The 16234-nt window shown below is 44.7% G+C and overlaps 1 long non-coding RNA gene across 2 annotated transcripts in view; it reads left to right on the top strand.

Annotated features, from left to right (window-relative positions):
* The window catches only part of LOC106974813 (uncharacterized), a 95820-nt gene that overhangs the window by 14365 nt on the left and 65221 nt on the right, over nucleotides 1–16234 (top strand). The gene's annotated exons all lie outside the window — the stretch shown is intronic.

Raw genomic sequence — 16234 nt, 5'->3', positions numbered from 1 at the left:
GGGAGTTATTAAGTCCTGTGCATCTGACCCAGGAATCTTGTGTATTCTGTCAGCATCCATGAAACTGCTAGAATCCAAGCTAACTTGTTAGCTCACAAGTAGGGTAAATCCTAGAACCTTCATGGCTCTCAACAGCTGTATGTTGGTCCAATAGTATGGAGGCTGTTGCAGGGACCCAGGTGAGAGATAAATTCCTTAGCTGGGACTATGAAAGTAAGTATGGAGAGGAGGCAATAGATCCCAGAAATACGTAGAAAGCAAAATTGATGGGACTTGTGATGGTTTGGGATTGGAAGAGCTGGCAAAGGAGAGAGGTCATAGATGATTGCAACTTTTAGCTTGAATGTTTGAGTCACTGCTGGAGCTTCTGACTACGAGGGTGTTAGAGAAGGAATCTGGCTTTGGGAATGGAATGAAGAGTTCAGTTTTATACAGGTTGCCAACCTTTGAGGTGCTTGTGGGACCTTTGGGTGCTTTGAGGTGCTGATGGCCAGAAGACACCTTACCGGTGCATGTCTGAAACTCAGGGAGAGATGCCAGAACTGTCCGAGACTTGGGAGGCCCCAGCATAAGACTGGTGTGGTAGCCAGCCTCCAAGATGGCTCCTAATGATCTCTGCCTCCTAGTATTTGTTCTCTTGTGTCATTTGTCCTTCATTGTATCAGAACTGGTCTGTATAAGCAGTAGAACACAGCAGAAGAACACAGCAGAAGTGATGGGGTGTGACTGCCAAGCTTAGGTCATGAAAGACACTGTGGTTTATGCCCTGGTCTCTTTCCCGATAACTTGCCAGAGGGGAAACAGGCTGCCACATAGAGAGGTCCCTGTGAATGAGCGACTCTGGAAGCAGATCCTCCAGCCCCAGTTGAGACTTCAGAAAACCGCAGCCCTGGCTGACACCTTGACTGCAACCTCCATGAGAGATCTTGAGCCAGAACCACCCAGTTGGGCCAGTCCCAGATTCCTGACTCTGAGAAAGCAATTATGTGAGACATTGAACGTTTGCTGTTTGAATTGCTAAATGTGGGGGTAATTTGTCACCCAGCAATAGAGAACTGATACAAGTGGCAACTAAGTTGTTCATCCCCTTCAGTCTCAGCAGATGATCCCCATCCCTGGATTCCTAGAACCAATGATGCCAACAGGCTGTAACTTTCTCCGCACCCCCCCCCCCCTTCATGACTCTCACCTCTAAACATATTAGCTCTGCACTACATTTCCCTTCCCTCTAGTCTTAAAGAAGACTCACCTGTCTGCCCTTGCAGCAAAATAAAGGCTTTTCCACTCTACTCTGTATATTAACTTCCCGGGGCTGCCATCACAAAGTACCACAAACTGGGGTGGCTTGCAACAATAGAAACTTATTCTCTATAGTTCTGGAGGCCAGAAGTCTGGAATCAAGGTGTTAGTAGGGTCATCCTCTCTCTGAAGCATCCAGGGAAGGATGCGTCCCTGGCCTTCTTCTTGGACGGAGAGTTGGCCAGAAATCCTTGGCCTGCAGCTGGGCCATCTGCACGTAGCCGCCTTCTCTCTACACCTGCCTCCTCTCTTCTTCCAGGGACACCAGTCGTACTGGACGAAGGGCTCACCTTGCCCCAGTATGACTTCATCTTAATTTGTGCCTTATTTATATCTGCAACAGCCATGCTTCCAAAGAAGGTCACATTCTGAGTGTCCAGGAGGTAAGACTCCAACATCTCTTCTTGGGAGCACAGTTCAACCTATAACACTGTACAAAGGGGACCACAGACCATTCCTAGCTCTCGTCTAACTGGCTCCCCTGTAGCCGCATCTGACACCGCCGACCACACTCCACTCAGAAGCTTCCCCCTCCCCCTGCCCCGGTCCTTGGCTTTCAGGGCACCGCGTTCTCCATCCCACTGACATGGCCACTCCTCAGTCATCTCTTCTGGCTCCTCCTCTTCCACCTGTCTCTGCCATTGAGTTCTCTGGAGTTCAGTATTTGGCCTTCTTGTCTTCTAAAGCTGTACTCTATGGCTGGGTGAACTTATAGCCTCAAAAATACAGCAGAACCTCTCTGTTTAGTCCGGGCAATGATTCTGAGTCCCAGACCCATGTGTCCAAATGCCAGTGAGTTAGAGGAACCTCAGAAGCCACCTGTCCCAAACTGACCACGCTCTTGATTTCCCCCTCTATACTTTTTCCCCTCTTGTAATGCCCTTTCTCTGTGAATTGTTCCCCTGCCACTGGGCCCCCAAGTGAAATGTCTGGGGCTTTTTATTGTTTTCCTGTCCTGTGCCCGAGTCACATGACTCTTAGCTCCTATAGAACTCGTGGATCTGGTCCCCCTGGGTCTCCTTCGGCCTGGATTGGACACCCATCACCTGTCATCAGACCAAGGCCATGCTCTCCTTACTTGTCTCCCACGCCCCGCCCTGCCCTCACTCAGTCTTCCACACTGCTGCCAGAATCTCCTCATAACTGATCTCATCTGACCTTCTTCTCAAACTCCTCAGTAGGGCTTCTTTGCCTTCAGGGTACGATCCAAAAATTTCTCCATGGCCACAGGGCCTGTCACTAGATTCTGACCCTGGCTGTCCTCTGAGGCCCACCTCACACTAATAATTTCTTGTCCCTCCTACCACTTAGCCCAATCTCTAGCCACACCGGATGACTTCATTCAGACATGCTGAGTTCCTTCATGCCACGGTGGGGGGGGGGGGGGGGGCTCTGCCTTCTCTCTTTGCTTCAAATCTTGGAGAGGCGACCTTGCAAATGCACCTCTCAGACCTCCTACTACAAAATAAAATTGTCTTTGTTTGCAGATGACATAACTGTCTATGTAGGAAATCTCAAAGAATCAATAAAAACAAAAACGAAAACCAAACAAACAAAACCCCTTGAAACTAATAAGCAGCCATAGCTGAGGGGCAGAGCATAATGTGACTCTATAAAAGGTTTATCCCTGGGGCGCCTCGGTGGCTCAGTCAGTTGAGCATCCAACTTCGACTCAGGTCGTGATCTCACGGTTCGTGAGTTCAAGCCCCGCGTCAGGCTCTGTGCTGACAGCATGGAGCCTGGAGCCCACCTCAGATTCTGTGTCTCCCTCTGTCTGTCCCTCTGCAGCTCATGCTCTGTCTCTTGCATTGTCTCAAAAATAAATAAATGTTAAAAAAAATTTTTTTTTTAAAGTTTATGTCTGAGGCTTCCTTGTTCACTATCAGGCAGTCCTAGGAACTCCTCCTCTGGCCCTTTAACATACTTGTACAGACCTGTGTTCCAGCACTTTCCACACTGTGAGGTCATGACTTGCTGACTTGTTAGCACCCCACCTGGTCTGCCAGGTCCTTGTCTGAAGAGATGTGGCTCAGACCCTTCTTTGTTCTGATCCTCCACGCCTTTCCCAGTGCCTACAAACCCTGAATTGTTGGTTGAGTGTTGGGCTCCTGAAGAGAGAGAGGGCTTCCAAAAGCCACTTGGTAAAAATCTCATTTCACCTACTATTTTCTTCTTCTTCTTCTTTTTTAATGTGTATTTTCTTTTTGAGAGAGACAGTGAAAGACAGAGGCACGAGCAGGGGAGGAGCAGAGAGAGAAGAAGACACAGAATCCAAAGCAGGCTCCAGGCTCCGAGCTGTCAGCACAGAGCCCCATGCAAGGCTCGAACCCATGTACTGTGAGATCATGACCTGAGCTGAAGTCAGACACCCAACCGACTGACCCACCCAGGTGCCCCTCACCTACCATTTTCCAACAAAAGCTCTTTTTGCTAAAGGAAAGGGGCAGTGCATATGATAGTCTCAGTGGGGGCCCTTCTCTCTTGAGAAACGTTCTTTTACTTCATTCTTCAGAAACGCCAAAATCTGTGCTAGAACCAACTGTGCTAGGCCAGTACGTTTCCATTTGCTATGTCGAATCATCTTAGAGACGGCCGGCAAACGATTAGAATTCAGCCCCCAATGTCTATATGACAAATAGATGACATCACATCACATCTGGACTCAAACAGCCTCAGTCCTAATGTCAACAAAGTGGCTTTTGATATGATTTCATGCTGTATGGAAAATTGTTGCCAAGTGCCATAACAGACGAACCGCCAAATGGCCTCAAGGAGAGGAATGTGCCAGCAATAATGAGTCTGTGTTGATGTGGAAGGAGCGTCATGAGGGGACCTGGAGAGGGGCAGCCATAGGGCCCGTGGGAGCAGGTGGTATGAGGAGAGTGAAAGTGGAAGTGTGCTGTGTGCAAATTCATTCACTGGCCCTGTCCTGGCTGGGGCTCTGAGTCGGCAAGCGGCAAGCATATCTGCTATGCTCACCACCAGGGGATTTACCTTTTGCAATTCAAGGTGGTAGAGGGGGAAGAGAAGGCTTGTGTGGGGATCACCCTTGTGAGGGGGAAGCTACTTTTTGGCTATCTCCCAATTTCCTCTCCGTGGTATTTCAGGCCAAAAGTAAGACAAGTCTGTCTCCTCCTTCCTCCTAAATCACTCACTTTTGTCCTTTTTACTTAGAATCGCTTTTTTTTTTCTTAAACTACCTCTTTGCAGTACTTATTAAGCATAGAGGAAAATGAGCTTCTCACCAAATGAATGGATACTTTTTTAGAGCAATAACCTGAAACACAGTATTGTATGACATAACACATTGCCCCACATCGTGTCTACCTGAGGTGAACTCTGAGTGCTCGGTAGTGTGTGCCGGGGCGGGGGAGGGAGGGTGGTCTTATTCTCTCTGGGAACCGCATTACCAATGGCACATAAGCGAGTGTTTCATGAATTTTTGGATGAATAAATTGTATTCACTTTTACTTTCCCTGCAACAAACTTAAAAATTAAGACTCGTTTTTGGAGTGCCTGGCTGGCTCAGTCAGTGGAGCATGTGACTCTTGGTCACAGGGTCATGAATTTGAGCCCCATGTTGGAACTAGAGCTTACTTAAAAAAAATAAAGACTCACTTTTCATTGGCCGACTGGATTATATCGGAGACACTTCCCCACCCCAGAAGTTTATGAACACCCAGCAATGAAAATTAAGTTTATTTCAAAACACAAAGACTGCAAACCTGCTGAGCAAAATAAGCCTCTTCTCCCCACCCAAATGCAAATTTTCATCTTACTCAATCCTTATTGTCTGACAGGGATGGTTTTTCCATTCCCGTTGGTTGTCTGTAGCACACTGCTTGCCCCTTGGTGTATCTTTGTGTATCTTTGAGAGTTAACTAAACCCTTTATTGGTAGATTTAGACACATATCTTATTCTAGACCTTGCAAGAAGATTTGGCCCAATTTAAAAATTGATTGTCATGAAATAAATGAGTTTTTGGACAGCTTCTTCTCTCTTAAAATCCTAATCCACCACTTTAAAATGTGAAAGGACCTCACATCAAGAAGTCATGGGAGCTCCTTAGAGCCCAATTTAAACTTTCTGTTAGCGTCAATTAGGAGGGGTTGTTAATGCGTCTCTACAACACTGATTTATTTAGAGAATATCATATGTTTGAGAGCTGCCTTGGCAAGGAACTCTGCTAAACACAGAGATACACGCTCCATGCCCACTGGGCTCACATAAAAGGGAAAAAATACGCAATAGGGGTTTACCTCAGTGGGGTGAGGCTTGATGTTTTCCAGATGGTGACACCACAAGTGAGTTCAATAGAAATATCTTTAGAAAAAGATGCTCGAATATTAAATAAGCAATGAATATACATCAAGCCCTGATCTGCTGCGTCTCTTGACATCTGGGCTGGGAGTGCCTCTTGTCCCCAGCTGCAGATGGGGTGGTCTCCTCTGGCAGTGGGAGGCCCCATTAGATTTCCCATTAGGAAGATTATTCTGGCAGGGTAAATTCTAGAACTGGAACACTGTCCACAAATAGATTCAGGACTTTTCTTGGGGTGAGGAAGGGGGAAAGAGAAGAAAGCTGCAAAGGAGAGATGTTTCTTGGTTGCACGAGTGAAACTGTATGCCTCGTGTGTGAAAGATCAGGCACTTCCTTCTAAATTTAGAGTAAGGTCAGTAAATCCAACAGTCAGGAAACATTAAATGGAGTTGGTCAAAATGGTGCTTATGAAATAGCTCGGAAACACGCAGACCAAGACTCTAGAGAGTCCTTGATAGGATAGGAGGTAACTGATGAGGAACACAAGTGACCTCTTTGGAGGCAGGGACAGGCAAGACGTCTGCCTTACCTTAGGCACTTTATAAGTCTACGTCCAGGGAAATCGAGGCCATGACCAGAGCCTCACCGTATTACCTGCTCTGCCACTCCATGTGTGTTTGTGTGTGTGTGTGTGTGTGTGTGTGTGTGTGCGCGCGCACGTGTGCACGTGCGCGCATGCTGTGCCCTGGCAGATGGCGGTCAGGAGGCCCCGGAAGAGGAGGTGGAGGTGGGGAGGTCCTTGGCCTCCAGCACTGCTGCCCTGGGGCCTGCGTGATCCCCTTCCACCCTTACTAAGAAGGCATGAGGCCTCTTCCAGTTTGGGCCAAAGTATATAGAACGTTCCAGATAAATGAGTACTGCCAAAATATTGGGTTTTGGTATCAGGCACTATCAGTGGACGGTTTTAGAGATGTGTGCTAGTGAGTGCAACCAACGACTCCAGCCCTGTTCCCCTCAGAAGCAGTGCCAATAAAGTTTTAAGCCTCATCCACGTGAGACAGAGCCAGAAATCTTTCAGTCTTCATACCATCACTGATGGAGTGACATTTTAAATTTGTTTTTAATTCTTTTTCTATTTTTAAGTTTGTTTGTTTATTTATTTATTTAGAGAGAGCTGGTGGGGGAGGGGGTAGAGAGAGAGAGGGAGAGAGAGAGAATCCCAGAGCCTGAGGTGGGTCTCGAACCCACCAACCGCGAGTTCATGACCTGAGCCAAAATCAGGAGGCAGAGGCTTAACTGACTGAGCCACCCAGGCACTCGGATGTTTTTTTTTTCTTGAGAGACAGAGCATACGAGTGAGCGGGGGGGAGGGGCAGAAAGAGAGAGAGAGAATCCCAAGCAGTCTCCCTGCTGACAGTGTGGAGAGCCCCATGTGGGGCTCGATCTAACAAACCATGAGGTCCTGACCTGAGCCGAGATCGAGTCTGACCTTAACCGACAGAAGTACTCAGACACTCTGATGAATTGACATTTAAAGACCTATTGAAATGTCTTTGAAATCCTGATGTCTGCCAGTATTTCCCAAACTTGCCTTAAAACAAAAATTACCTGGGGGCACATGGGTGGCTCAGTTGGTTGAGCATCTGACTCTTGATTTTGGCCCAGGTCCTGACTTCAGGGTGGTGGAATGGAGCCCTTCATCCAGCTGCATGCTGAGCATGGAGACTCTCTCCCTCTCTCTCTTTATCTCTCTCTCTCTTTCCCACTGCCTCTCTCCCCTGCTCGCTCGCTCTCTTAAAAAGAAAAAGATGAAATTTACCTGGACTGCTCCTTAAACCACAAATTGCTGGGCTCCAACCCTAATCTAGTGAGATAGAATTTTCTGGAAAAGAGACATGATCATCTACAGATTTTACAAATGCTCCAGGTGACACTTAGCATCAGCGTTCTCAACCCTGAGGGGTTTTGAATAAGGCCTGTGCCCAAATTCTGTGCTTCAATGGTCCAGCGGTTCATATGTGGGACAGGGCCCAGCAATCGGTGTGTTTTCCTTGGGTGATTCTGATAAGCAGTCAAGGATTACTCTGAGGCACAGTGTTTGCCTTAGCTCCAACTTACAAGCTGTGGAGTCAGATTACCTGTGTTTGACTCTGGTCCATGTGGTAGCTTGCTCCTGTGCAGCTCCGGACGATTCATGCAACTTCCCCAAGCTTCGGTCTCCTCAACTCTAACATAGGAGCCACAATATGACTTATTTCCTGCCGTTTATTTTGAAGATTAAAGAGATAATTGTGTAAAATTCCTGGCACATTGCAAGCACTCAGTAGATTTTAGCTTGATGAATTTTACACGTGCCTCTGTGTTAAGAACTGGCGACCCAGAGATGGATAAGAGGTGACCCCTCTGCCCTCAGGGAGTTTGCCATCTCTGGGAAGAGGCAGGCATATGCCATAGGAGCAATATGAACAAAGTATGTTGAGCTCAGAGGGGCTGGTCAGTTTCACTGGCTGAAGAAAGCAGCATCAGGAACGTGCACGGGAGGTGACATTTGAAGAATGAGGACTATCTAGCTTGACTGAGAAGGTGACAGGCAGGCAATCCCAGTGAGAGAGCAAAATATGAGAGCAGAGAGGGTGCATGGTGTCTCTGGAGATGGGGCTTCAGAGTGGCTGGGCTTAGTGTTCAGGAGATGAGCCTAAGAGGCAGATTAGAATCCAGTTATGATGTCCCATAAAGGCTGTGTTGAGAGCTTTGCTCTTTTGTCAACAGGACCCGTCACCAGAGGATTTTGGTTTCATCAGTGATATAACTGGATCTCTCTTTTAGAACCGTAATCCTCACAGAAGCTTGCAAGATGGGAATGCAGAATAGGGGATATGGGAGGCAGGTGAAGTCTGAAGTGGAAACGTCGTTAATTCATTCAACAATTCATTGGAGTGCCTACTTCTGCCAGATACTAGATGCTGATCTACAGCAGTGAATAGGCCAGGGTCACTGCCCTCACCATTAGCGGGTGGTTACAATAGTCCAGATGTGTGATGGGGAGGTCTGCTGGGGACAATATTTTTTCCTTGGGGGAAAAGTAATCCAGATGAGACTAACACATCAGAAGAAGAGGGAGACTGTTTAGCATCACATGGCACCAAGGGGACATGCATGGGAGACCACAGATCAGTGGTTCCCATTCTAAGGCTCCCAATGATAAGGAAGGTCTGTGAACTATTTTCAGTTGTTTGAAAAGCTGAATATAAATACTCACTAGGTGATTCGTATTAAGAATGCAGATGCTAACTATGCTGGCTACATGTGGCTGTGTAACAGACTAGCCCCAAACTTGAGCAATAACTGCCGACCTAAACAAACAACCATGTTATTGTATCTCACATCATGTGGAATTTAAGCTGGGCTTGGCAGGGCAATTCTTCTCCCGTAGGTGGCATTAACTGAGGTCATGAGGCGGTGTTGAGCTGGGCGTCAGTCTGGTCTAGAGGCTCCAAGATGGCTTCATTCACATGCCTGGCACCTTGATGAGGACAGTAGAGGGTGGGCCCTGCTGGGCCCCTAATTAGACTTCTTCCGTGGCCGCTGATAGTTCCAAAAGGCCTCCAGGAGGAAACGGCTGGTTCTCTTCAAGGTTCAGCTGAGAACTTGCATTGCATCACTGTGCTACATTCTGTTGGTCCAAGTGTCATAGGACGGTCCAGATACAAAAGGAGGAGAAATGAGAAGATTATCAAAGAACGTGCAGCCATTTTTAATCCAACCCATCGGTTAAAACTGGTTGTCTCTTTGCCTTTAAAAGCTGGGATTGGGGCGCCTGGGTGGTTCAGTCTGTTAAGCGTCTGTCTGACTTCGGCTCGGGTCATGATCTCGTGGTTCGTGGGTTCGAGCTCCGCATCAGGCTCTGTGCTGACAGCGTGGAGCCTGAGCCTGCTTGGGATTCTGTGTCTGCCTCTCTCTCTCTGCCCCTCCCCTGCTCATGCTCTCTCTGTCTCTCTCTGTCTCTCTCTGTCTCTCTCTCTCTCAAAAGTAAACTTAAAAAAGTCATAAAAGCTGGGAATATACTGTCCTAAATTTTAATTGAAGCTAGATACCCTAAGTTATATAAGCATAAGACAGTATCAGCAGTAATGTCTGATTGATTCAGATGGACAAAAATTTATCAAAATGTGACGTCCTTGGAAATATAATTCCCCACCATGGCATACCAGCCCCTGCCTATCTCCCCACAACTTGTGCTACTTGTCTCTCACTGTGGCCCAACCAACATACCTTCTTTTAGTTCCTTGATCTCTCCAAGCTTTGTCCCACAGTGGGGTCTTTGTGCATGCCTTCTTTTCTTGACCAGCCCATCTAGGTAGTCTCCTCATATAATCCTATGATCTCAAGTCATTCTCTAAGACTGCCCTGTGTATGCGCCTCTTAGTTTTATCACACCTGCTCCTTCCCACCCACTCCCCCGCCCAGGAAATAATTCCACACAGGTAAGAGATTTGCCATTCAGCTCCTGGCTGTATCCCCAGAACCTGGCACAGGGCCTCGCCAGAGCAGGCAGTGAATAAATATTTCTTGAATAAATGATCCTCTGTCTCAAGCATCCCTATAAGGTTCTGCCATCACCTGTCAGGAGCAGAGGAGGAGACTGCCGTGTTGGAATGATGTCACTCATAGTTTAGCAGTGACCATGCTGAGGGTGCTGAGCCCTGATCATTGGCCCACAGAGGTTGGAAGTGAAAAAGACTAATGGGAAACGCTATCGGAAATGTCAGACTGGAAGTTGGGCACTTAGAAGCCATAACACATGGCAAAGCTCTTCATATATCCATTTCCTATGTCCTGCCTACCTCCCGTCATGATCCCTGTGTTGTCCCCTGGACTTTTGAAGCCTGGGTGATTTGGTGTGATGCTGAAGGGGTGGGAACTGTTTTGTAGCCTGGACTTGACGTTTGGAATATGGAGTTACCTTCACCTGAATCAGTTGGGCTGTGAGAGGAACCTACCTAAAGAGCTTAATAAAATGAACAAGCAATCTCACAGGCATTCAGAACTAGCAAAACCAATGTCATCTGGCATTGGGGTCTGAACCAGGAAATAAAATACTGGGGCTCCTCCCTCCTCTCATGCCTTGTCTGCTGTCCCACTTCTCTGCACAGGGCAACTTCTGTTTCCTGTGGTTGACCACCTCATGACTTCAACTGGCATATGGACTGACTCCAACTCTGACTCATATGACCTTTGGTCCATCACCATCCATCAACAGGCTGACTCAGTCTCTGCCTCCCAATGCAAATGCTCTTGGGAGGAGATTGGCTCAGCTGGTTTATAAATTGACTCCCCATTGGATCAGGTGTCTGTCCTGGGTCCAATCATCTGAGGCCAGACCTCTGAGAAAAAGAGGCAGCTGGGGCTAGGAGTGCAGGCAAGGGGTGCGGGGGTGGGGAGAGGCAATGGACCAAATAAAACAAAGTTTTCTTGAATGTAACTCTTGTACCGCCTCACCTCCAGTTGTACAGTTAAAAACAGCCTCAATGATGTGAGAAGAAAGTAAAAATAGCATTACCATCATTTGAGAACAGTTCCCAAATATCACCCAGATTTAATAAATCCAATGAGGTCTTAGCTTAAAATAGTAACTGAAATTTATGATTCAACTGCCTCTAATGCAAGCAAGTCCCATTTTAACCTTCTGAAACGTCTTTAAGACTATTTATCCTAAAATATCTTTAAACTCCCTGAATCACTCAAATGGAAACAGGCCAAGTAACATTTCATTTGCCTTAAATATTACATTAACTCTAAGTGATTTTTATGTTTGAATTTTAAAATGAAATATATTGCATTTTTGCATGTATTTATTCAGTATGCGTATAGATAGATCATGCAGTTTTGTAGAGTTAACTAAAACCCTAACAATTGAGTCTGGCGATGAGTTTGTATGAATCTGTTTCTTAAAAACCACCTTCAAAAAGAATGAAGTTATACATTGAGTTAAACCAGAAAGATGCCACAGTCACAGAATCCAGCGGAGATACAAAGCTGAAGGGTGTCCTAGTTTCTGCCTCCTTAATGATACATCCACAGGAAAAATAAAGAAAGTTATTAAGAAGGAGGACTTTGGTCTGGAAGACGATATAGTAAAATGTCAGCGTACTTTACCTGACTCGAAATGAAACCTCCAGAGTCTAGAGTGGGGTGCCTGTCTCAGCTCTCGCACACTTCCTGGGACATGAACTGTGACAGAATGCCCTGAACGGCAAATGGCAGCACACTCTCACCACTAACCAACTCCTGGGAAACTCACCATCAATCACCATTCCACAGCCTTGACGTGGGTCTGATGAGTAAACCAATACTCAGGAAAGGAGGCAGTAACCAAAACAGGGTAGCGTGGCTGTAACACTTTGGAGTTACACAGGAAGTGTAAATCTCAGTTTTGCCGCTTGCTGGTTGTGTTTCTGGAAAACACCTTGTACATAGGAGGTACTCACCAAGTGGTAGTCATTACTACTATGAAAAGGCAAACACAGAGGTAGTTCCAGCAGGGTCCCAGTGTTTATATTAAAGCCCTTTGGATAATGGTTTCTGTCAGATTGTCAGGTGGCTGAATGCCTGTGCCAAACTTCTTTCATCCCAACCCATGTCTTACAAGCACAGAACCACCACCCCCGCCCCCGCCGCCTCTGAGGCGTCTTCACTGCCACCCCGTGATCCCCTTTATCCAAATACTTTCCCGCCCATCCACCATCTTGTAAAACTCAGCCCGAGCCACATAACCAATGGTCTGCTGGTACCCAGCTCTCCAAAAAGAACCCCAGTTAAAGAGTTCTGCTGATTTCCATGGTGTACTCTCATCTGGGCTGATTTCAAGCTACTGAAGATTTAACAACTGGCTAATACAATTCTTGAATATTCTCTTTAACCGTGAACTGTGCATAATGACCTCCTTTCAAAGAGGAAAGGATGGAAAGAGAGGAGAAAGAGTAACTCTACAGTGGGGAAATCTGACAAACGCTGTCTCAGCGAGGTGGTCAAGGTGAACACCAACAATGGTAACCCATTTTGATTGTATATACCTTTGATGTGATGTGGTGAAAATGGCACTTTAACTCCGTGGCCTTCTTCCAAAAAATGTAAAACCCCACATTAATCATGAGAAGAATATCATATGAATCTCAGCTGAGGGACATTCTACACAATAGCTGATCAGAACTCCTCAAAATTGTCAAGGTCATCAAAGCCAAGTAAACTGTCACAATCGAGAGATGCCTAAAGAGAAATGACAAAAGGTAATGTGGTATCCTGGATGGGCACCTGGAATAGAAAAAGGACGTTAAGTAAAGACTAAGGAAATCTGAATATAGACTTTAGTTGTTAATAACGTATCAATATTGGTTCATTCATTTTAACAAGCGTATCCTGTTATGTGAGGCCTCAGGGGCGGGGACAACCAGGTGCAAATAGATGGGAACTCTGCGTTATCTTTGCCTTTTTTTAAAAACCTAAAAGTTTTCTAGAATAAAAAGTTGATTTTAAAAATATTCCTAAATATCTTAACAGTTGGGTCTCAGAGCTTAGAACTCCACTAGATCCCCTGACTTCAACTGAGCCTTGCATCTAGCCAGGGCATGAGACCCTGGAGAGCAGAGCACAAACTTTACCCAGCTATGTGGCCCTAGGGCTCCTTACAGTCGAGGGCACTGAGTAAGTGCCCTAACTGTTGAGTCCTTTCTCTAAACTGAAAGGCACCTGGGAGTATCTAACCAAGAACATTCTACTTCACTCTCCTTTTTCCTCTTCCATCTGCTTTCTTCTGACCAAGTATTTGGTGTGTAGTAACATAGGAGCTAATAACATGGTTTCTAACTACCATGTCCTGTGAAAGCCCAGCTCTCTGGCTTCCTAGCTGTGTGGCCTTGAGCCAGTCATGTAATCTGTGAGCCTCAGTCTCTTTGTGCATACAACCGGAGCGGTAATATCTTCATCGTAGGTTTTTACAATGACTGACCGAATGAATCCATGTAAAGTGTTTAGAATAGTATTGGCTGCTCTTATTCCATTGCCGCCCTCCGCTCCCTTACCTGAGCTGAAAAGGTTTTGCCCTTTGGGCTCTTGTCTCAGCTTCGTTCGACTTTGCTCAAGCTAACTCTTGTGTTGCTAACACTGGTATCCTGACTTGTCCCCCTGTTCAATCAATATATAGGCTCTGGGCATTCTCTTTTAGGCATCTTTGAACCTGCAGACTGCCAACTTCCCTTCTATTTTAATATTTTTAATTTTTTTTAACATTTATTTATTTTTGAGAGACAGAGAGAGGCAGAGCATGCGCGGGGAGGGGGAGAGAGAGAGAGATACAGAATCCGAAACAAGCTCCAGGCTCTGAGCTGTTAGCACAGAGCCCGACACGGGGCTCGAACTCACAAACTGCAAGACCATGACCTGAGCTGAAGTCGGAAGCTCAATCGACTGAGCCACCCAGGCACCCCAACTTCCCTTCTGTTTTAGTTTGAAATCACTATGAGGGATTAATTGATGAGAACTGTCACACAAACCTGTCTCCGTTTACTCACGAACTCTAGTATTTAGATTCTAAAGGAAGTGTGACTTTTTCTTGCTGTCTCTCTTTTTAACCACCTTGGAGGACTGGCGGAATGAAGAACCTCACAGAAGACAGTAATCCCAAAGAAACAACTTTAAGAACTGCGATGAACCAGAAATTCAATATATTTAGGGCTCCCTTGTGAAAACACAAAAACAAAAATAAAAATGCCTCCCACTGCTTCAACATCTCTATTCCTCTGATGCTCCCCACCATTCTCTTTAAAAACAAATGGAAAAAGCCAAGTGTTGATGACAGTCGCTGGGGGGTTCGAATATGTCCCAGTAAAGGAGAGGAATGCTCTTTCACAAAAGATGAGCTCCGTCTTGACTGACAAGTCCTTGAAAACAAAAACCACAAGTCAACTCTGGTGTGTGTGTGTGTATGTGTGTGTACACACAGATAGGTGGGAGGAGGGCTCCCCAAGAGTCTGGATTTGATTTGCAGGACTATAAATTATCTTAAATGTTTTAAGAAAAATTTGAGGATTTGGTGGATATTTGAGAATTAAAAGTTTTATTTGAGAGACATTTAAGTATTAAGAGTTGTTTTTTTGTGAAACATTTAGGGCAGACTCTGTCCCTACCTACTTTCTTGAGTCGTCTTTGTTTCTAGGAAAGTTTGAAGTTCTTTAAAGGAGAAATTTGCTCCTGAGATTCAGGAGTGGTGACGAGTATGGTCTGAACTGTAAAGAAAAGAAAAAGACAAATGAAAAATCTCAAATGCTGCTTGAAATTCTTGCTCTAGATGACCACTATCTTCCACTCTGAAATTTGAAGATCCTGTATGTTGTATACATATTTTTAAAACATCATACTAACTCTTGTACTATGTGGGACAGTGTTTCTTTTGAAAATTGTTTTAATTTAATAAATGTCATTGGTATCTCATTTTAGTCTTAACTTCTTTGCTTACAAAGGGGCTATACATCTTTGTGTGTGTGTGTTTCCTGTCCTACAAATTGTTTGTTCCTGTTGTTTTTCACGTATGTATTTTGGAGTTTTATGGAGTTTTTTCTTAACAATTCATAATTCCCCCTTTTTTATTATGGAATATTTCAGACATAAGGAAAATTACATATATTTAGAGCTCCTTTATAAACTTCCCAGATCCTACGTCCCACCCCCTCTGCCAGAGATAACCACTTACACTTGCTGTATATCTTTCCTTTCCACATTTTAATATTTTTGGTCTTTGGTTATCACACACACACACACACACACACACACACAAAGTGTTGATATTGTAAGTTTTTATATTTTATCTGAGTGATAATATACTAAACTTAGCATTCTGAAAATGGCTCCTTTTAAGCTCAATGTTGTATTGCTAGGTTTATCCATTTTGATTAACTATGAGATCCAGTTCGTTCATTTAAATGGCCAAATTTAATTCCAAATTTTGGTATGAATATAGCAAACTGTGTTTTCCATCTGAGGAACTCTTTATATGATTATATATATTAACCCTATTGCTGGTTGGGGTGGGTAGGTATGTGTGCCCCCCACAAATGTGTTTCTCCGTGTTTGCTTATTTAAATATTTTTATTTACACAGAGGTATAAAGTGTTTATGGAGTTAAATCTGTTGATTTGATTTGTCTCTAATTTCTTCTGTTGCTTCAAAGCATACAATGTGTTCACTCTTTCAAAGACCTAAGAAGTATTCATATTTTCTTGTACTTTTTCTGTGATTTTTTTTCTTTTTTTCAGTTAATTTTTTGGTTACACTTCAAACTAGGGGGAGAGGTTTGGTACATAAAATACATGTACATAAATTCCCCTCTAATATAGTCATCTATTGTCCCCACAAGGCTTATTAAATGTTACAGATCTTTGGTTATAACTTTTTTATATCACATATTACATTTTTATGTATGATAAGATATATTTGGAGGCATTCTATTCGGCTTAACTGATACCTGTGTTTAGTGTTACTTCAGTATCTGGGTCTTATTTTATTATTGTTTTAAAATATATTTTCAGAGCTGACAGCCCCCATTGCTTCTGTTCCTCAGAATATTTTTGGTATTCCTACCCAGTTATATTTCTTATCAATTTTATTAAAATTTCATAGTTT

This window comes from Acinonyx jubatus, chromosome A1, assembly GCF_027475565.1.
Source record: "Acinonyx jubatus isolate Ajub_Pintada_27869175 chromosome A1, VMU_Ajub_asm_v1.0, whole genome shotgun sequence".
NCBI lineage: Eukaryota > Metazoa > Chordata > Mammalia > Carnivora > Felidae > Acinonyx > Acinonyx jubatus.
The sequence above is the reverse complement of the archived record's forward strand: the minus strand, read 5'-3'. Positions and strand labels throughout refer to the sequence as shown.